The 22,024-nt window shown below is 39.0% G+C and overlaps 1 protein-coding gene across 9 annotated transcripts in view; it reads left to right on the top strand.

Moving 5' to 3' along the window:
- Nucleotides 1–5,180: 5,180 nt before the first annotated feature.
- HERC1 (HECT and RLD domain containing E3 ubiquitin protein ligase family member 1) overlaps nucleotides 5,181–22,024 on the top strand; it is a 184,014-nt gene continuing 167,170 nt past the window's right edge. For 8 of the 9 annotated variants that reach the window (XM_077881396.1, XM_077881394.1, XM_077881389.1 and 5 more), the window contains exon 1: nucleotides 5,181–5,337. The gene's annotated coding sequence lies outside the window, so the exon portion shown is untranslated. Of the gene's footprint in view, nucleotides 5,343–22,024 lie in introns of all 9 variants that reach the window. The other variant, XM_077881388.1, reaches the window with a different exon arrangement.

Here is a 22,024-nt window from a genome sequence, read left to right as displayed (position 1 = left end):
AATCCACGTTATGGTAGTTATTTAGCTATCTTTTTATGGATATTTATTTCCACCTTTCATTTTCAGAACCCTAGAAGGCATGGACCTACTTTGTCCAGCCTACAGTTCTAACATGTCTTATATAAAGTAGGCACTAATAAATGTGAGAAATGATTGAATGACATATATACTCTTTCAGAGTTTTTTTGCAGGGTAACATGATTGAGAATAAAGTGCTAATAATCATCTCAAAGTCTTTTTGTAAAGAAGTGGAGAATAATAAAGACATTATTACCACAGTTTGGAAATGCCTCTTGGCCTCCCATCTGCAATATTACCCAGATCAGAAAGACTGGCTGAAAGGAACAATTGGGGACTAAGTATGTGAAGTAGAATGCATTCTTTTTTAATAGTATTTAAACACAAGAACAAAATGTTTCTAATTCAGATACCACTGATTTTTTCCTCCATTAATTCCATTTTTCTTTCAAGTTAATGGGTGTATATAATGAATTCACATCAAAGACTGTTTTCTAATGGTTTAAGAGATGTGAGTTTTATTAGAACAAAGCAGAATTCGCAAGCCACAACACAGACCTTGTCGAAGTTACTTTGGAGTTGATTTATAAATCATTCTTCATGAACTGTGCTGGCTCTTCATTATGTGTGCTGTCCTTCCAAACCTTCTCCAAGAATGTTTCAGCTCTTTGCCTTTCTCTTGCTCAATCCTCCCCCTGCCCATACTCTTGTCACTGGCATTCTTCTAACATCGTATTATAATGATCTATTTTCTTCCTACTACCTCCTATTAGACTAGGAGCTCTTTGAGGGAAGGTATTAAAGCTCCTTCAACTTAATATAAACAATATATTTGTTATATATATATTTATATATAAATTTATATATATTTATATATATAAAACAAAAATATATATTATATATAAAATATATATATAAAACAAATATATTGTTTTAAACAATAATATATTTGATGCCTTGCAAAAGTGCCTGAACTGTTAAAAGAATGAATGATAACAAAGCCTCACATTTTTATGGAAATTTAGACTTATAAAGCACTTTCTTATGTTATTTGACTCTATGATATTCTGAGACAGGCAGGAATCTCATTATCAACCCTATTTACAGATCTGAGAAGAGGTTCAGAAAGGCTGTATGATCTAAGGGCAAATAGGCTGCACTTTCAGGAGACACCAGGACTCATGACTGGATCTTTAGAGTGCTTTTCTCAACACTGGAACTGTTGTTTTCTGAGCCATGTGGCAAAAGCAAAACAAACTTATTTGTTGAGTCCTCTTAGTTTTCTGCCTCCACACTGTACTCCTCTCTTGGGTCTTTTCACTTCTGACTTAGCCCTACTGAGATAGGAAGCCTGAAGTATTCCATAAAAATTTGCGTTTTGCTCCTTTTCCTGCTTCCACTCTTTTACACGTATATTTAAACTTTCTTTATTTTTAAGTTGGCTCCATACCAGACTTGCTGCTTGAACTCAGAACCCCAAGATCAAGAGTCACATGCTTCACCGATTGAGCCAGCTGGGTGTCCCTCCTGCTTCTATTCTTACTAGGACCTGCACCCCGACTTTACACTTCATAATGCAAGCAATGTGTGTCCTCCTTGTAAGGGACAAGAAGTTAATGATTTCTTTAGAATAGATTATATCTAAGGAAGGGCCAGGTGAGAATGACCATAAGAGGGACACCTGGGTGGCTCAGTGGTTGAACGTCTGCTTTTGGCTCAGGGCATGATCCCGGGGTCTGGGATCGAGTTCCGCATTGGGCTCCTTGTGGGGAGCCTGCTTCTCCCTCTGCCTGTGTCTCTGCCTCTCTCTCTCTCTCTCGCTTTGTGTCTCTCACGAATAAATAAATAAATAAAATCTTAGAAAAAAAAAGAGAGAGAGAGAATGACCAGAAGAAGCATTCATCTGCACACTCTAGACCAGTGGTGCTAGACATCTTAATGCCGAGACCCCCTGGCTCCAAGGAATAACACCTGGGCCCTTGCCTTTGTTCTAATGGGTTCTTGGACACATGTACACCAGACTACAATCTTCAATAAAAACCCCAGATCCTGAACAAAGATAATATTCTTTCCCTCTTAAGTCTCCCAGACACTATCTGTACCTGCCCTCTATACCTTCAATAAACTCTGCTTTTACCTCCTGCTGATTCACATTTGATTTCTATCCTGCACACAGGCAGGGACTCTCTCAGCTGGTTCTGTGGGACCCTCTATGGGCCCTTAGTCCATCACTACTTTTTATTTTGGAGCCACATATTTCCTATATGCAGTTGAAAGATGAGAAATATACATTCCTTTTATTTTTTAAAAGAATTTATTTATTTATTCATGAGAGACACACAGAGAGAGAAAGGCATAAACACAGGCAGAGGGAGAAGCAGGCTCCATGCAGGGAGCCTGATGTGCGACTCCATCCTGGGACTCCAGGATCATGCCCTGAGCCAAACGCAGATGCTTAACTGCTGAGCCACCCAGGCATCCCTGAAAAATATATATTCTTCTGTTGATTCTCCAGTTCCTCTGCCTGGGATTGTGGAATATGTGGCATGAGAAGGGGGTGATGTGTATGTGTGGGGAAAGTTGTAGCTAATTGGTGTGGCCACACTGTGGCCACAGTGCTCAGAGGACTTTCAGGGCAAGGGCCAGCCATGCTGAGGCCTTGATTTGGAGTTCCTTCTATCACCTCCTCCAACTTCAACATTTTTCTCTAGGGAAAATCTAGATAAAATGAACTGGTAGAGTTGGGAGAATGATACTGACAATAAGACTTCAGTAGATGTTGATTTAAATACTAAAGAGTGTTGGGGCACCTGGGTGGCTCAGTCATTAAGCCTCCCACTCTGGGTTTTGGCTCAGGTCACTATCTCAGTCACTATCTCAGGGTTGTGAGATCTAACCCCTTGTCTGGCTCCACACTCAGCATGGAGTCTACTTGAGATTCTTTCCCTCTGTCTCCATCTCCTCACTCATGCACATGTGCTCTCTTTCCCTCTCTCTCTAAAATAAATACAATCTTAAAAAAATATTAAAGAGTGTTTAGAAAAAGACTGTTTAGAATAGTGTTAGAAAAGAATGGTCAAGGCGAGGGTGCAAAGTCAGGGCTTATTTGCTGACATAACTGTATTTAGTAATTGTGTGCAATTGAACTCCATCGTCCAACTGTTCAATTCTCCTTTGCACATGGCTCTGAGGGTGGAAGCTAAAGAAAGGGAAAGAAAGGATTCTCTTAAATGGCCTTTAAAATAAGCAGAGTCTTTTTGTTGAAAAAAAAAAGTGGGTAGAAGCAGTAGTTTTAGAAATCCAAGATAAATGGAATGTCATGGGATGCTTGAGTGGCACAGATGCCTACATCAGCAGCAAGTTAAAATAAGAATGACAAGGGAACTTGTTGGCCTTGTCTCAGCTTCACAGGCACTATCCAGACCATAAAGCACTAGCACCAATGACATAACTCCACCTGTACCCACTTCCTCACAACTAGCTTACTAGAAACAGATAATGCAGCTTATGTGTAGAAACTTAAAAGCTAGATAGTGAGGCTTACCATTTAATGAATAATTAGTGCGTGCCAGGAGCTTTACATATATTTTACTCCTCACAGGAACCCTGTGATAATAAGAACATTATAGGTTGACAGATAAAGACAGAGGTTTAGGAAGGTCAAGTATCTTGCCCCAGGTCATACACCAGGTAAGTGGAACATCAGAATTCCCACCTATGTCTGATAGTGGGCTTGGGCTGAATTGCGTCATATATATCCAATTTAACCCCTGGGAAGCACTCCCTCTTGTTACATCCATGGCCCTTCTTTTTTCCATTTATGTTTTGATTCCAAATTTTCAGATATTTAAGTGTGTTAAAATTTTCAGTCCTCAAGGGCATCCAAACATGCACACATTTCAGGAATGCTCTACAAACTGCTATGCAGTCAGTGTGGAGTTCCTCGCGGCTCTTGTAAAAACCCATAAATTCTCTGTCTTCGGGGCTCTTGAGCCACATGTTGTTGACTTTTATGGCTTAAATGGCTGAATGCACCTCACCTTTGTATTTTTATCTTTGATCTTTCTCCAATTATGTATTTCTCATGATGTACAAGAGTATCATTAAATGAATAACAAGTAAAAAAAAAAATCCTTTTTTTTTTTTTTTTTTTTTTTTTTTTTTACATGAGTGACACACACACGGCTTGTGTGTTGGGTACTCCTCTTATGTCCCTAATTAGACTGTGAGCTTGTGGAGGGCAGAGATTGGCTCCAGAACCTCACTCAGCCACACAGTAACTCAGTAGCATACATTTAACGATGGACACCCAGGAAGATGGCTAGAAATGTAGGAGTCCAGAAGTAAGAAGAGATGGAGGAGGGAGGAGACAGGTGTATTCTTTCAATAATTGAATGAGCTCCTGGACTGGTGTTAGGTGCTGGGTGGACAGCGGTGACCAAGCCTGTCCGGGGCTCGGTGGAGGTAGGATGTAAGTCACCCAGAGGACAATTTACCTTGGTGTTCCCGAGGGATGGGGGGGGGGGGGCAGGCCCCAGATCTGCAGGGTTCTAGCAATCCTACAGCGCAAGGGCATGAATGAGATAGAGGTGTGTCTCCAGTGAAACGCTTTCATATGCTTGAGCTGCACCTGCCAGGGGCTGGGGCCGGGTGCGCAGCGAGATAGGAGCGCAGAGCCCCGCCGCGCGGCCGAGATAAAGGGGTGTGGCCGCCCCGCCCCGCCCCGCTGCCTGCTTCTCCACGCGTCGCTCGGTTCCGCATCATGAGGACTGCGGGCGGTGGGGTCTCCTCGCCCCCTACGAGGAACACCGGGAGCCCCGGTCGGCCCGGCCCGTAACCCCTCACCCCCCTTTGTGAAACGTCTCCAATTGTGCCCCATAAGCGGAGTCCTGCCCCAGCGGGCGGACTGCGCTGTTGTACTCCGCAGGGGCTGCAAGGCGAGGACAGCGTGGCCCAGAACCTAAGTCAACACCTCCCCCGCCCCCCGCCCCCCCCATCAAATCTCCTTCGCTCTTGCCCTCCTCCCGCTACTCCGCTCCACGCTCCTCCCCCAGCTCCTGCCTCCCGCGCAGGACCTGGGGAGGAGGAGGGGGCGGGGGGAGGGGGCGGAGGGGGCGGGGCGAGCGGGCAAGACTGCGCGAGAGTTCCTCCCAAATCCTGCGAGATCTGCCTGCCGCCGCCGCCGCCGCCTCTTACGTCTTTCCCTTTGACAAGTCGCCGCTGCTGCAGCAAAAATAAAGGACGCGGCCGCCGCAGCCGCTGCCGAGCCGGGCTCGGGTCGCCGGAGCCGCGCCCCACCCCTGCCAGCTCCGGAGCCGCGTACGGTAACGCTTCTTCTTCCCCCTCCTGGCCACACCTGTGCGTGTGCCCCGCGGGTCGCGCAAGGCCGGCCGGGGCCGTTCCCGGGCCGCGGCCGAGCGGGGGGCGCCGGGGTCCCGGGTGGGCGGCGGGCGGAGGCCTCAGGGACCCCTCCCGGCGTCGTGCGGGGCCCCCGGCCTCAGGGGCCTGCCGCCCGGGCGCTTGCAGAGCCGCCTTAGGAGCAGAGCCGCTCTCCCCAAGGGGCAGGGGGACCCGCCCCTCCGGCGGCTCTCGCTGTACTTGCCCCTCGACCCGCGGGGGTCGGGCCTCCGACCTTCTCCCCCACCCCTTTATCCGCCGAGGGCCCCTCCGCAGGCCGGGGCTAGGGCGGGGGGGGGGCAGCGGCCTGACTCTCTTTAGGGAGAGCCGCGACGCCGGGGTCCCCCTCCCCCCCACCCCCCACCCCAGCCTTTTGAGGGGTGGAGGTTGGGACGACGTGTCTTCCTCCTTTCCTCTGCTTTGGGCGGAGGGGAGGGGGGCAGCTCATCCCCTAGTAAATCTTTCTCCTAATCTCCCACCTCTGTAACATAACAGTTTATAAAAGCCTGTGCTTCCAGGAGGATAGACGAGCCGCATTGTTCAGTCTGTGGGTAAGATGAGGATGATGATGACAAGAGCTGTCCCGGGGAACCTGGTGAAGCCTTTTCTGTGATGGGGGTAGGTGCTTGGGAGACAGGAGCGCCGGAACTGGTTGGTACCACCTTGCCCAGGAGGTTATATAAAAAGCCATGCTGTCCAACCCAGAGAGCTGTGAGCAGAGACAGAGCTTGCTTGATTTTGGAATAATGTCTACAGTACTGGAGGAGATACGGGTAGTCAGAATTGCAGTTACACCAGATTGGGACTAACTTGCCCTTGTAATTCCATTTCCAGAGATAGCATTTCATGGTTACCATTTTGGTGTTGCTTCCTACCAGACACCTACCTACCAGACACCTGACTTTTTTTTTTTTTTTTTTTTTTTTTTCCAGCTAGTACTTGGCTCATCATTACTTGGGACTTCCCCATCCTCTGTGTTTCAAGATGATTTGTCCCTTTGCCCCGCTTGATTAAAACTGGTTGCTTGTTCATGATCACTGGCTCTACTCTGTCATTACAGTCTCTTTCATTGGCTCTGCCGAGATGATTGTTTAAATGGTTTTAAAAATCAAGAGTTAAAAGAGTATCATCTCCTTGGATCTAGTACATACGTGCTTTTTCCACCCCGTGGTGGGCGCTGAAAAGGAGCGGTATTTGTGGAAATCAAACTATGATTATTCACAGTGGGAAGAAACCTCAAGATTTTATAACATTGATTTCAGTTGGTTATTTTTAGGCCAAAATCGTTATGTGATTCTGTTTGTTATAATGCCTTTGTGATTGAGGTGGGATGGATATGTACCTTTGATTATATAGGTTTCTGTGGTGTGAGTTTTTATAAGCAAAACTGAGTGTTCTAGGTCTGGATGTATGTACACACACATGTAATGCACCTGTAGTTGAGTATATCTTGGAAGTGAGTTAAAATGTATTATTTGAGAAAAGAAAGCATTAGATTGGACAAAGCATAGTCTTATAATATTTCTCCCAAATTATATGACAGGATTATATGGCAGGATGAAACAACCAGGGAGGTTGGAAATCTGGCAACTTTAAAAAATAGGATAGTGTCATTTGTCATCTTTTAAAAATCTTTTTGTCATTTGTCTGAGGTTGTCATTGGAATGGATTAAATGGCCTATTAAGGCATTTTGTAATTCTGAACTTTTATGAATTTTGCTTTCCCTACGGTTTTCTAATCACTTTACTTCTTAAATTCCTAGTCATGCTGTTTACATGTGACACTTACCATTCATTTGCTGGTCATGTATCCCACTCCCAATGCAGGCATCCTGGTGGTGCATGGAGGGGACAGCAAATGTAAACGTTTGGGTTACTTAGTCTATTAATGTAAACATCTTCTGCAAATCCTGTTTGATTAAAGGAGTTTCAAAGACTGTGTTGTTGATTGGGCTGGATTGGTTAGTAGAGGATGTAAATAATAAATAGCAATTGAATTCTAATTTCCCAAGCATTTTTTTTCCCAAAAAAGATGAAATTACTCCTTCTTAAAAAAAAAAAAAGATACATTGAACAGTTGATCTTTTAAAATTCAGATTTTCAGTACAATAACAATAATAAAGACTTTGTGGTTTGGGATATGGAGAGAATTTTGTTAGGCTAAAAGCAAATTGATTTGTGAAACAGTCTAAATTTTATAGTTGGACAACTGTGTAATAAAGTAAAAAAATTACTATAACCTGCAAAAGATAATTTTTTATATACATAAAATTTTGGCTTTACAGACAAATGAAATGCATTGTAATGGCCATATACAGCAGATTATCATGATCTTGAAAACAACAAATTGGTCACATCACTTAAAAGGAAATTTGCAAAGCCAGTAAAGTCACAACAGCTAGCAAATTTTTTTGACTAAAAAAAAAAGTATAAGGGAACATAAAGTAGCTCATTTACTTTTTAGATGCCAGATATGATTTCTATGATTTTAGTTTTTTCTGCTGTCATTTAATGGGCCCTCTAAATTAATCGGAATATTAAATTATAGGTGAGATCCTTGAGCAAAGAAATATGACAGTTGGGTAAGTTGATCAATTGATGGATTTTATTTACTTTTAACTGTTTATTTTGAAGTAATGTTAGACTTACATAGATGTTGCAAATATAGTAAAGAAAATCCCTATAAAATATTCTTCATATACCATCTCCTGATGTTGACAATTTACTTAACTATAGCACAGTGACAAAAACTAGGAGATTAGCTTTGGTATAATACTATTAATTAACTACAGACTTTCTTGCAATTTCACTGGTTTTACCCCTAATGGTTTTTTTTTGTTCCACAACCTAATTCATTGCGTTTAGTTATCTTCCTCTTCTCCAATCTGTAACAGTTCCTCAGTTTTTCCTTGTCTTTCATGATCTTGACACTTTTGATGAGTACTGTCAATTTGTAGAATTTTTCTCACTTTGGATTTGTCTGATGTTTTTCTCATGATTAGATTGAAGTTATGTATGTTTGCAAGGAAACCACAGAAGTGATGTGTCTTCAGTGCATCATTTTAGAGGGGTGGTGGTGTTGAGATGTCTTATTGCTAGTGATATTTTAACATTGATTACTTTGTTAAGGTGGCCTCTGTTTTCTACTGTAAAGTTACTATTCTACCTTTTGATACATATCTTGGAGGAGATACTTTGAGACTATGCAGATATACTGTTTCTCTTCAAAACTTATTCATACTGATTTTAGCATGTGTTGGTAGATACTGTCTGCAGCAGTTACTGTGGTGTTTACCTAATGGTGATTTTTTTTTTATAATACATATTACTGTAATTCTTCTGTTAGGAAGAGGTATTTCTTTCTCATTTGTTTATTCAGTTATTTATTTATGTAATTATAATCTCATGGGTATTTGTTTTATTCTACATGTTATAACCCAATAGTATTTTCTTATTGCTCAGATTGTTTCAGCTTTGGCCATTCATTAAGAGCCTTTTCAGGTTGGCTTTCACTTTTTTTCAAGCACTTCCTTTTATTCTGGCATCATAGGCTATTTCTTTTTCTTTTTTTTTTTTCCATAGGCTATTTCTCACTCACGTTGTGTATTTCTCTGAACCAGTCCTGGAATCAATAACTTGTCTAAGGAACTCTGATTCTTTTTATTGGAGAATACAATTTAAATCAAGATCTGGATGCTAGGTGTGCTCACTGGGGTGTCAATGCCCCTAGGCCCTCAGAGGGCCTCAGAGGACAGAGCTAGGAAATATAGGTGTATATACTAATCCTCCCACACATAACAAGTGAGTGCACACATATGCATTTATTTCTATATTTATATTCTATATATATTAAAAACCATGAGCTCATATTGATAGCTTCTGATCTAGTCCAACACCACAAGGTTCATTCTAACCTCTACTCCTTTCTTATTTGTAACTTTTTTTCTGATAAGAAAAACCTGGCTCTCCTTATCTGTAGACAATAGGTCATATAGATACTAGATCATATCCCACTTGTTCACTTTTATAATGCTCATCAAGTAGTTACTGATTGCTAACCCATTACATTTATGAGAAACGTATTTGCTAATTAGAGTACAGGTTTTTTGTTTTTTGTCTTTATTCTCACAGTATCTAGTCAAAGTATTATTTTCTGAAGTTTTATTTAGGTTCTCCACTCTTTTAGTGTAGTTATGTTATTCATCTGTAATGCAGTTTGGTTCTTTTCTTACTCTTTGTATTCCATTTTGGGTTACCCCCTCAGTCCTGGTTGATTTTGATTATTTATCTAGGTCTCTGAAACATGACTGTTACTAAACATTACTATATAAAAAGATATAATCAGAGAAATGTCACTCATTCCTATTACCTGATTCCCACCTCCACCCCCTTTCCCCAGTCTGTTTTCCTAGCCCCTAGTCTCTTCAGTTTTTTTTGTTTATCCTATTATGCCTTTTACACAAATGAATAGATTGTATATGTTTTGTTATGGTCCTTTCTTTTTTTCTCATACAATTTTATTTATTTATTTTTAAATATTTTATTTATTTGAAAGAGAAAAAGCATGAGCTGGGGGAGGGGCAGAGGCAGAAGCAGATTCTGCAGAGTGGGGAGTCTGATGTGCAGCTTGATCCTAGGACCCTGGGATTATGACCTGAGCTGAAAGCAGATGCTTAACTGACTGACCCACCAGGCATCCCTCTCATACAATTTTGAGATACAATTCACATATCACAAAAATTACCGTTTTAAAGTGTACAACTCAATGGTTTTTCATATATTCACAAAGTTGTGCAGCCCTCACCATGATCTAATTCAAGAATGTATTCGCCACTCCAAAAGGAAACTCTGTATCCATTAGCAGTCATTTCCCATTCCACCTTCCTTAGCCACTTTTAACCACTATTTTGCTTCCTGTTTATATGAGTTTGTCTCTTCTGGACATTCATGTAAATGGAATCATATAATATGTTGACTTTTGTGCCTGGCTTCTTTCACTTAGCATGATTTTTTCAAGGTTCATCCGTGTAGCATATATCAGTACTCCATTCCTTTTCATGGCTGAGTGATAATTATATGAGCATATCATATTTTATTCATCTATGCCTCATTTGATGGACATTTGGTTTTCCATTTTTTGGTCATTGTGAATATTGCTGTGAACATTCATGTACAAGTTTTTGTGTGAATGTATATTTTCAGTTCCTTTGGATATATACCTAGGCATGGAATTGCTGGGTTGTGTGAGAACTCGGTGTTTAGCTTTTTGAGGAACTGCCCAACTGTTTCCTTTTCCTTTCTTATGTGAAGAGTAGCGTGTTATAGATACTCTTTTGCACTTTACTTTTTTTACTTATTGGAAATCACTGGATATCCTGGAAATCACTCCAAATCCATTCATTCTTTTTATTTTTAATTTTTATTTTTTTAAAAAAGATTTTATTTATTTATTCGTGAGAGATCCACAGGAGAGAGACAGAGGCAGAGGGAGAAGCAGGCCCCGTGCAAGGAGCCTGATGTGGGACTCGATCCTGGATCGTGGGATCATGCCCTGAGCCAAAGGCAGACGCTTAACCACTGAGCCACCCAGACGTCCCTCTATTCATTCTTTTTAATAGATATTGTTCATTCTTTTTTACAGCTGTACAGCACTCCACTCTGTGGGTATATTCTAATATACTCATTCTATGGGTATACATTTAGGTAGTTTCCTATATTTTGTAATTACAAACATTTATTACAGTAATTGACCTGTGCATGGATATTTTTGTATTATTAGAGGTGTATCTTCAAGGTAGATTTCTGTAAGTGGAATTGCTGGGTTAAAAGTTTAGTGCATCTAGTAGTCCCTCTTATGTCTACAGTTTCTCTTTCCATGGTTCCACTTATTGGTGGTGAACAGTGGTCTAGAAGCAGATGATCCACCAGAAAGGTCAGTAGTAGCCTAATGCTACCTCACAGTGCCTAAGTGATTCATCTTACTTCATCTCATCATGTAGGCATTTTATCATCTCACATCATAAGATTGAGTACAATACAATAAAATATTTTGAGAGACCATATTTATATACCTTTTTTTTTTTTAAAGTAGGCTCTACATCCAAAGTGGGGCTTGAACTCATGACCATGAGATCAAGAGTTGTGTGCTCTACTGACTGAGCCAGCCAGGCACCCCTCACATAACTTTTATTACAGTATGCAGTTGACCTTTGAACAACATAGGTTTGAACTGCCTAGGTCCACACTACTGTAAACCTATTTTCTCTCCATTATGATTCTCTTAATATTTTCTTTACTTGAGCTTACTTTATTATAAGAATATAGTATATAATGCATATAGTATCCATAATATGTATTAATTGACTTCATATTATTGGTAAAGCTTCTGGTCAACAGTAGGCTTTTAGTAGTTGAATTTTTGGAGAGTCAAAAGTTATATGTAGATTTACAACTGCATGAGGTATTGATGCCCCTAACCTCTGCATTGTTCAGGGGTCAGTTGTATTGTTATAATTATCCTATTTTATTATTATTGTTGTTAATCTCTTACTCTGCTTAATTTACAAGTTAAACCTTATTGTGGGTACGTATGTAGAGGAAAAAACACTGTATAATAGATGATACTATCTGCGGTTTCGGGCATCTCCTGGATAAGGGGGGGGAGCCTACTGTATGTAGTTGTGTTAGATATTACAGAAGTGTTGTACTTATTTGCATTCCCACTGATATTGTATGAGAACACTTGTTTTCCCCATAACTTCACAGGGAACGTGTCATGGTATTTATATTTATTTTTATTTTTGCAAGAGATGACTGACTTTTATTTATTTATTTTTGAGATGACTGACTTTTAAAAATGCTCTATAGTCATTTCCATGACCCTAACCTATTGTGTAGGGGCACTAACCTGTCATTGGTAGGTTCTGATAGCTTGAATATGAAATACATTGTCCACTAATATTGCACTGATACATGCAGGTTATTATGTGCAGGTGAAATCAGTTGGAATGCATTTTCTGGTCTAGTCAGGATTGTTCATTGAAACCTTTTGCATTTAATAGGAGTTATTGCATTGATTCATAATACCCATGCTCTGAAATACTTCTGGAGTTTAACAAAGGATAACTGAAATTGTAAAGAGAATGTTCTTTTCTCCAGAGTATATATGTTATAGTAGTTTTGGTTCACATTGTATGCTAGTTATTTTGAATAGTAGACACAGTACATGTTGAAGTCATGGTATGGTAGTTATTTGACCAATAATGGCTGTATCTGGAAACTTTTCTTTTATATTTCCATAAGAAAGAAGGTTACTCTTAAGGAAGACGAAATGAGAGTGTACAGTTCTGGATTAGGATAATCTTACCAGATTTTAGTGGAACCAAGATACTAAGGCAAAATGAAAAACATCCCCATCTTACAAGGAAACAAATGTTGCCCAGCTGGAAACTTAGGTTCTTTCCCAGAAAGAATACTCTTCCAAGTGCTGGGGACACATTAGTGAAAAGATAAAGATTGTTTTTTTAAAAACATTTTATTAAGTATGGTTGACACACAGTGTTACATTAGTTTCAGGTGTACAACAGAGTGATTTGATTTGACAAGTCTATACAAAAAACAAAAGTTTTTCACCAGAGGAGCTTACATTCTAGTAGTTTTCTGATGAACTGGTGTTCTCAAGAAAAGATGCTGAATGCTGATTGTGAATGGAACCAGCAGAGGTTTGTGTAAATCTTAAAATGATTTTTTGTTGCTATAAAAACTTCAAATGACACTTGATTTTACTGGTTACAAAGAGAAGCCCATGAAAAGTCATAGGAAGGTAACTTATATTGTTCACCAATCTCTCATTTTAAAGGATTCCTAAGAGTAGAATAATAATAATAATAATAATAATAATAATAATAGGATAATAGTATAGTAGAGTTTTTTTCTCAGCTAGGGTTCTGTGAGAGAACTAAATGCTCTAGGACATTTGGACAGTCACTGTATGTAAAGAATTAAGTTCTTTCCAGTGCATCTAGAATGGCACTAGATATGTACTATTCTTTGGAGGATTGAGAAGATATTTACTCCAGTGTTCGCTTCACGGTCTCTGGTTTAGATGATGAACTTCAGTTGAGAAAGGTCATGGACATTGTAGTCAGATCTGTTTTACTGTTTTTTGGTTTTTGGTTTTTTTCCCCTAACTCTGTCACTTGCTAGCAGAGTGATGTTGGACAAATCTTAACTCTTAAATTCAGTTTCCTGATCTGTAAAAATGAGAATAATAATAGTTTCTTCTTTCCAGTCTGCATTTATCCATTTCTGTGGCTTTAAAAACTTTCTATGCTGATTGACTTCCAAACTTTTATCTTCAGCCCAGACCCCTTCCCTGAGATGCAGTGTTATAGTTTATCTTATTCCACATTTCATTGACTGTCTAATGAGCATCTCAAACTAAATTTGTGCAATAAAGAAGGTGTGATTCCTGTCCTCATCATTTCCTCCGAATCAGCTTTTAGTAAATGGGGACCATTCATCTAGTTACTGGGGCAAAAAGCCTAGGTGTCAGTTGTAATTTTTCTCTTTTCTTCATACCATATAATAAGCCCATCAGGCAAAACCTCTTGACTCTGTCTTTTGAATATATTTCCAATCTGATCATTTATCTTTATCTCTACCTTAAATTACTTTGGTCTAAGCTACCATCTTTTCCTGCTTGGGTAATTACAGTCTCTTAACTGTTTTCTCTGTTTTCTCACTAGATCTCTGAAAGTCTATTCTCCACTTGTAGCTAGAATGATTTTTTTAACTGTCAGCCAGATAGGTGACTCCTCTATTTAATACTTTACAGTAACTTCCTTTTACAATTAAAGTAACAGCCAGGGCAGCCCCGGTGGCGCAGCGGTTTAGCGCCGCCTGCAGCCTGGGGTGTGATCCTGGAGACCAGGGATTGAGTCCCATGTCGGGCTCCCTGCATGGAGCCTGCTTCTCTCTCTGCCTGTGTCTCTGCCTCTCTTTCGCTCTCTCTGAATAAATAAAAAAAAATAATAATAATAAAGTAACAGCCAAATTCCTGGTGTTGGCTTATAAGGCACTACATGCTGTGTTTAATCCCTGTCTACCTCTCTCTGTTCACTGTGCTACACTGTGCTCCCTATATTCTTTGTTCATGACAGGTACGTTCCCAGGGCTCAGTATTTGTTCTTGCTCAGCTCAGAGTGCTCTTTCCTCAGGTCTTTGAACTGCGTCCTCCTTCCCATCATTGAAAAGTTTGCTTAAAGAAGAGTTCTCAGAGTTTACTTCTTTAGAGAGATTATCAGTCATCATACTATAGAAAATAGTGATCATTTCCCCTCCACTCTTGTCTTTTTTTTTTTTTTAAAGATTTTATTTATTTATTCATGAGATACACAGAAAGAGAGAGAGAGAGAGAAGCAGGCTCCATGCAGGGAGCCTGATGTGGGATTCAATCCCGGGACTCCAGGATCACGACCTGGGCCAAAGGCAGGCACTAAATCGCTGAGCCACCCAGGGATCCCCTCCTTGTCTCTTTTGCTTCATTTTTTTGCAGTTGTGCTTCCTGAAATTTAATGAGTCACTTGTCTACTTGTTTATTTGCCTTCCTCTCTAGAATGTAAACTCCATGAGAGCATGAATCTCTATGTCTTATGCATTCCAGCACTTCTAAAAGTCCCTGGTACATAGTGAGCCAGGAATGCAGCTCTAGGAACTTGACCATGGAGTAAAGTTGTCTCTAAATTAAATAATTCTACCTTTTAAATGTTTTATGCCAATGGAGAACTATTTTTTTAAAGGTATTAAACTATTTTATTTATTTATTTTAGAAAGAATGAACACAAGTGGGAAGGGTAGAGGGAGAGGTAAGAGAGAATCCTAAATAAGTTCCATGCCCAGTACAGAGTCTCTGACTCGGGGCTCCATTTCTTAACCCTGAGATCATGACCTGAGCGGAAATAAAAAAGTGTGATGCTCAGTGGACTGAGCCACCTAGGTGTCCCAGTGAGATAGGATTTTAGATCAGCCAAAATCATCGCAGTGAGGCTTGCCATTTCCATACCCTTCCCCACCTGCCAACTCCTCCCTTTGTTACAGAATTCTGATCCGCACTCGCAGCACCTACTAAACTATGTGATCTTGGGCAAGTTACTTAAACTCTCTGTGCTTCAATTTCCTTATCTGTGAAATAAGTGAGTTAAATGTAGTTCAAATAATTAACAACTCAATCAGATTTAACCATGGTTTAAATAATAGGTAAAAGTACTTAGAATAATGCCTAGTGCACAGTAAATGTTCAAGTGTTACCTAGTAGTATTCCTTTATATGTGTATCTGTCTATACCATACCCTTCACTAAATTACATAAGTATCATTCTCCTTCGTTCCTTCTTTTTAAAAGAATAAACAATGGTGAGAAAACAGGAACTATGACCATATTATTGACAAAATTTCATTATATATGATTGGATACTTGGTTGTATAAGAAAATTTAGTGATACTTTCTATAAAAGATACTTTTGTTTTTCAATTGTATTAACACATAGATAATATAATCTTTCTAGTTTTCTAGATAGTATTAGAAATAGAGGATAACCTAATGATATTAAGGAGCAAGTTTATTCTGTAAATTGTCTAGAGTGCAATCAAGTAGTAAAATAATAATGACTTACATTTGTGTTTGTACATATGTATACACACATATTTGTACTGTGTATTGGCTTCTAGTTGCAAAGTACTTTGGTAACAATTTTCTCATTTGATCTTCATAACAACTCTGTGGATATGGCAGATATTCTGGTATTTGACAAGCTTCCACAGAGGAGAGAGGTGGCTTTGAGGAATGAGCCCTTGAGTAACCTCTAGTTGCTAGACCTTTTATTAGGTTCTTTATTCATAAAGGAAGTGTTGCCATTTCTTCGGAAGATTGCCAGACTGTGAGAGTTAACTTCTGCATTGTATGGTGTTATGGACTTGATCTCTTAAATAGGTGATTAGAAATTACTTAATCTGGAAAAAGGAGATAACTTGGCATGATGAATGGGCAAAGATGGCCTGTTGAAATTGGCATGTTCTTAATTTTATATTGAAAGCCTAGCTATTTTTAAGAAATACAATTTAGATTAAAACTAATTCTAAAAAAAACCTGTAATTCTAATTGCAACACTGTTATAATGTTTTTTAAACTAGTATTTTAATTAAAACCTAGCTGTTAGGCTGCAGTAATATTGATGCTTTTTTTGATTGTATTATAGATTAGGATAGAGGTAGAGTGTTTTACTTTTAGGAAGTAAAAAAAAAAAAACTTTGGTAGCTTCTGAAAAGGCTGATGTGAATGTATAGAAGTAGTGAAATGCTGATAAAAGTTTAGTAAGGTCCCCTCTTTCCCTTATTTATTTTGGAAATAGTTTAAATTGTTTTGGTTAACTTAAATTGGTCTGAGATATTAAGAGGGGCTTACAAAACTCTTAAATGTACACTGTATAAAGGAATATAGTCAGATGCAAACTCAGAGAATCACTTTACTTTTTGTTTTTTAAGATTTTATTTATTCATAAGAGACACAGAGAGAGACAGAGACACAGGCAGAGGGAGAAGCAGGCGCCATGCAGGGAGCCTGATGTGGGACTCGATCCCGGGACCCCAGGATCACGCCCCGGGCTGAAGGCGGCGCTAAACTGCTGAGCCACCAGGGCTGCCCAGAATCACTTTACTTTAATTTTTTTTTTAAATTTATGATAGAGAGAGAGAGAGAGAGAGAGAGAGAGGGGCAGAGACACAGGCAGAGGGAGAAGCAGGCTCCATGCACTGGGAGCCCGACGTGGGATTCGATCCCGGGTCTCCAAGATTGCACCCTGGGCCAAAGGCAGGCGCTAAACCACTGCACCACCCAGGATCCCTGAATCACTTTAAAGTAGTTCCTGATTGACAAAATGTGACTTTGTTTTGCAAAGATCTAAGGAATTGCTGAATATTTTGTATTCTTAAATTCTCTTTCAGTTCTCAGTGTTATTTTCTTATTCCCTGGTGCTCTCATAACTGCCTCCTTATCACCACCCCCTCCCTCTTGGTCTGCCATCTGTTGGTTTGGCTCTTTATTTCAGAGTAGGAAGGCAGGAAAGGGTGTTCATACACGAGATAAAACTAGTTCTTCTGGAGCTCAGTGAGCTGGAGCACTTATGCAATAAGTCTGCTAATGATAAATTCCAGAAGTACCATAGCCTCATAGGACTAGAAACATAGTGATGACTCTGCAATATTGTCTGCAAGTTTTTGTGATTGTTGCTTTATTTAATACATAAAAACTAAAAAAGTATACTGAAACACTATATTTTTTTCATAGAAAGCCATAAATTGGTTAGATACAAACAGGCTTGCAAATAACAGTAATTATATAAGAGAGTTTAGCATGTTGAGTGTTAGTGAAATTCATGTCAAATGATTTCTAATATTACCTTATAAATATAATTTGATCATGGTAAATTGACATTCAATTATGCCTGACTGTGGCTTAATCTATTGTGGGAATAAGTAGAGACTGCTTGCGGTCCTAGGCAGGTAATTTAATTCCCAGACAGCATTTAAAAAAAAAACACAACAACTTTTTATTACAAAGTATTTTAAAGATGTTAATATAAAACAGAATAGTATAAAGAGCTCCCTCCCATGTACTCATAATTGAGCTTCAAGAATTATAGGCAGTCTTGTTTCCTCTCTATTTCTACCCCCACCCCCAATCCCTGGACTCTTTTGAACCAAATCCTAGACATAGACATATTTAATTTGTAATTTCAGATATTTCAGTTTTGATTTCTAAAAGAGTCTCTCTCTTTTCATAAAATAAAATACCATATCATACCAAAATAAATTTATAGCAAGTTCTTAATATCACACCAAATACGTAATCAGGTTTCATATTTCTCTGATTGTTTTATACATATATATATATATATACACATATATAGTTTTTTTTTTTTTTGCTTGAAGTGGGACCACAATAAAGTCACATGTTACAATTGTCACGCTTTTTAAATCACTTAATCTTTTAGACTCTTCCTCCATGTTTTTTTTCCTTTCTTAAAGCTTTTTGTTAAAAGAGACTCAGTTGTTTGCTCTGAGAAGCTTCCCATATTTTCGTTTTTCTGATTGCATTTCTGTAATGTCATTTAACATGTCATTCTGTTTGCTGAATTTCCTGTAAATTGATAAATTTGTCATATTTTCTTATTGTAGGAGTACTTGATAGGAGTGGTTTGTATTTCAGGAAGTGCATAAGGTCTTGTTATCTCTGGATGTTAGCAGCTATTGATGATCATTGTTTAGATTTATTAATTCATCAGGGATTGCAAAATAATGAAATTGTATTGTTTCTTCTTCATATATTAAGCGATGTTCTTTTGGCTAGTTCTTCCACAATGTAGATTGTATATTTAGGGCATTGTATTTATGCCTGAACTGGTTCTGGGATGATTGACAAGGTTCAATGTTGGGATTCCTTTAAGAGAAGAGTGCAAGTCCTTATTATTGAAAATTCAGAGGCTACTTAGGAATATTGAATAATTAGACTTTGTTTAAAGGATGTTTGGCCAATAAATAAGTTAACATGCCATCATGAGATAGTATCTTGTGACTTAGCATGTGTAGCTAGCTGGCCATTGGTGTTTGTTTTTTTTAGAGGTCAATGTTCATATTCAGAAATTTCAAAAGTGATTTGTGCAGGACAGCAATTACTGTTTCTTGAGCCAGATTTCTCAGCAGGAATTTGGGAACAGGCCTTATGTTTGAATTAGATTTTAAATATGTTGAGTTTACATAATAGAATATTTTATATTAAAGGTTATAAAGAACTAGAGCAGCAGCATTTCCTAATGCGGCTCCTTGATAAAAGTGTTTTGGGACCAAATAAACTTGGTGAACATTGTGCACTTTATTATGCGGTTTTGGAATGTAATAGTTCATATTAATATGTAAAAGAAACCTGTTTAATATTAACACAGCCTTTTGCAAATTTATCTCATCACTGAACCTTTTTTTCTGCCTCATAACATCTTGAAGACCCAGTGAAACAAATTTTCTTAAAGGAAACATTTTGGGAAATGTTGGCCTAGAGGATTTGAACAAAGAATAAAGAAAAATGGCTGATGATGATGAGTATGTATGACTTCGCTACAGTTGGTGGAGACATTTTGATAGGTAAATAAGACGTTTTTCAGTGAGAAAAAAGCAAGAGACATATGTTGGTTGCTTGTTTCATCTTAGCTTATAAGAATTATACTGTTAGAGAAGTAGTATTAGAAAAGGACTTAAGTCATATATAATATTTACTATAAGTCAGGCACTGTTTTTTATAGTTGTTTACAACTTTATGTACAGGTGTACATAAAGAGGCACAGGGAGATTAAATAAGTCGTTCAAGGTTACATTACAGAGTTGGTGACACAGCAGAGCCTCGTTCTGAACCTAGGCAGTCTGGCTTCAGAGTCCATGTGCCTAGCTACTACTCTACATTGCATCATACGGCAGATCATAAAATATAAGTAAGATTAAAAGGAGATTTTAACATCTGTTTGGAGGGATCAGACATATTTTCTTTCACTTTCAGGCAATCAGGGCCATAAGAAAAGAATGTGGAATGTGGAGAGCTGGCTCTGTCCTAGTGAAGATAAAACATGGAAACCTGGGAATGATTATCCATAAAAAGATATACCTCCTGAAGAGGTAGAGTAGTTGCAGGTTAGAAAGTTGAGTTAAGAGGATACTGTTAATACTAGAAGGGAATTGGAACTCCCCCCCCCCTTTTTTAAAGATTTTATTTATTTATTTATTCATGAGAGACACACAGAGAGAGGCAGAAACACAGGCAGAGGGAGAAGCAGGCTCCATGAAGGGAGCCCAGTGTGGGACTTGATCCCCGATCCCCGGACTCCAGGATCACATTCTGGGCCGAAAGCAGGCGCTAAACCACTGAGCCACCCAGGGATCCCCCTGGAACTTCCTTAATAAGACCATCTTTATATATGAAATCTGAGTTTAGGGGCACATGGGTAGCTCAGTGGTTGAGTGTCTGACTTTGACTCAGGTCATGGTCCTGGGGTTCTGGGATCGAGTCCTGCATCAGACTCCTCGCAGGGAGCCTACTTCTCCCTCTGCCTTTGTGTCTGCCTTTCTCTCTGTGTGTCTCATGAATAAATAAAATCTTAAAAAAAAAAAGAAATGTGAGTTTGCATAGTTTTTTCATGTGCTTATAGGAATAATCATATATTAGTATATTGTATTAAAATACTTTCACACGGATTCTCATTTGATTCTCTGAACAAATCTGAAAGCTGGGTAGGTACTATATTTTCCACAGCAAGACTGGTTCTCGAATTTAGATTTTCTGCATCATAAAAGCCAAAATGTTCTACACTGTGTATGTAAAACATATATAATATATATTTATATAAACATATAATACATATATTTATATATGTGTGTGCATGTGTGCTTACATACGTACATATATATATCACATTGCCTCAGTTCTTGATAAATAAAATATATTGATGAATAGAGTGTGCTTTTGAATTTTTTTTTTTATTATTATTTATGATAGTCACACAGAGAGAGAGAGAGAGAGAGAGAGAGGCAGAGACACAGGCAGAGGGAGAAGCAGGCTCCATGCACTGGGAGCCTGACGTGGGATTCGATCCCGGGTCTCCAGGATTGTGCCCTGGGCCAAAGGCAGGTGCCAAACCGCTGCGCCACCCAGGGATCCCTAGAGTGTGCTTTTGAAATGAGATGAGGATTTGGATCAGAAAGAAAGATACATTTTAGCAAGTGAAAATTATTCCCTTCTTGAGGTCCCTGGGTGGCTCAGTGGTTTAGTGCCTGCCTTCATCCCAGGGCGTGATCCTGGAGTCCCGGGATTGAGTCCCACATTGGACTCCCTGCATGGAGCCTGCTTCTCCCTCTGCCTGTGTCTCTGCCTCTCTCTCCTATGAATAAATAAAATCTTTAAAAAAAAATGATTCCCTTCTGAGTGTGAAAGGTAATACATAGATGCTATTGTAAAAAATAGTGATATTTTTTAGATAGTATAAGGAAATATAAAGTGAAAGGTAAAACCTGTTCAACTATGCAGATTAACCACTGTTAAAAACTAATGTGTAATTCTCCAGATGTTTTTCTAGATCTATTTGTATGTATAGGGAGTTTTTTTTCAAAATTCTATACATATTGTTTTATAATCTGAAATACTATATTCTTAAAAGAGACTATCCATAGGTACTTGGTCTTTTGCCTCTACCATAGTAAAAGGGTACATGCAGGATGACTGGCATAAAATGGGAATATCTTTGGCAAACTGGGATGTACAGTTACACCACACATATACTTTAATAGCTGACCTGTTAGTAAAGGCAAGGTGAATCCCTGTGTGGGAGTAGGTTAATTTATGGAGGCAATAAATAGTATAAAGCTTCATTTTATTGTAGACTTTTGGAAAAAAACTTATTTTCACATTACTAGATCAAAAGATAAGTAACTCAGACCTTAATGTTTAGATAGACATTAAGAATAAAGTATGGGGGGATCCCCCGGTGGCTCAGTGTTTTAGCGCGCCTGCCTTC

Source organism: Canis aureus, chromosome 32, assembly GCF_053574225.1.
Source record: "Canis aureus isolate CA01 chromosome 32, VMU_Caureus_v.1.0, whole genome shotgun sequence".
In the NCBI taxonomy this organism is placed as follows: domain Eukaryota; kingdom Metazoa; phylum Chordata; class Mammalia; order Carnivora; family Canidae; genus Canis; species Canis aureus.
The sequence above is the reverse complement of the archived record's forward strand: the minus strand, read 5'-3'. Positions and strand labels throughout refer to the sequence as shown.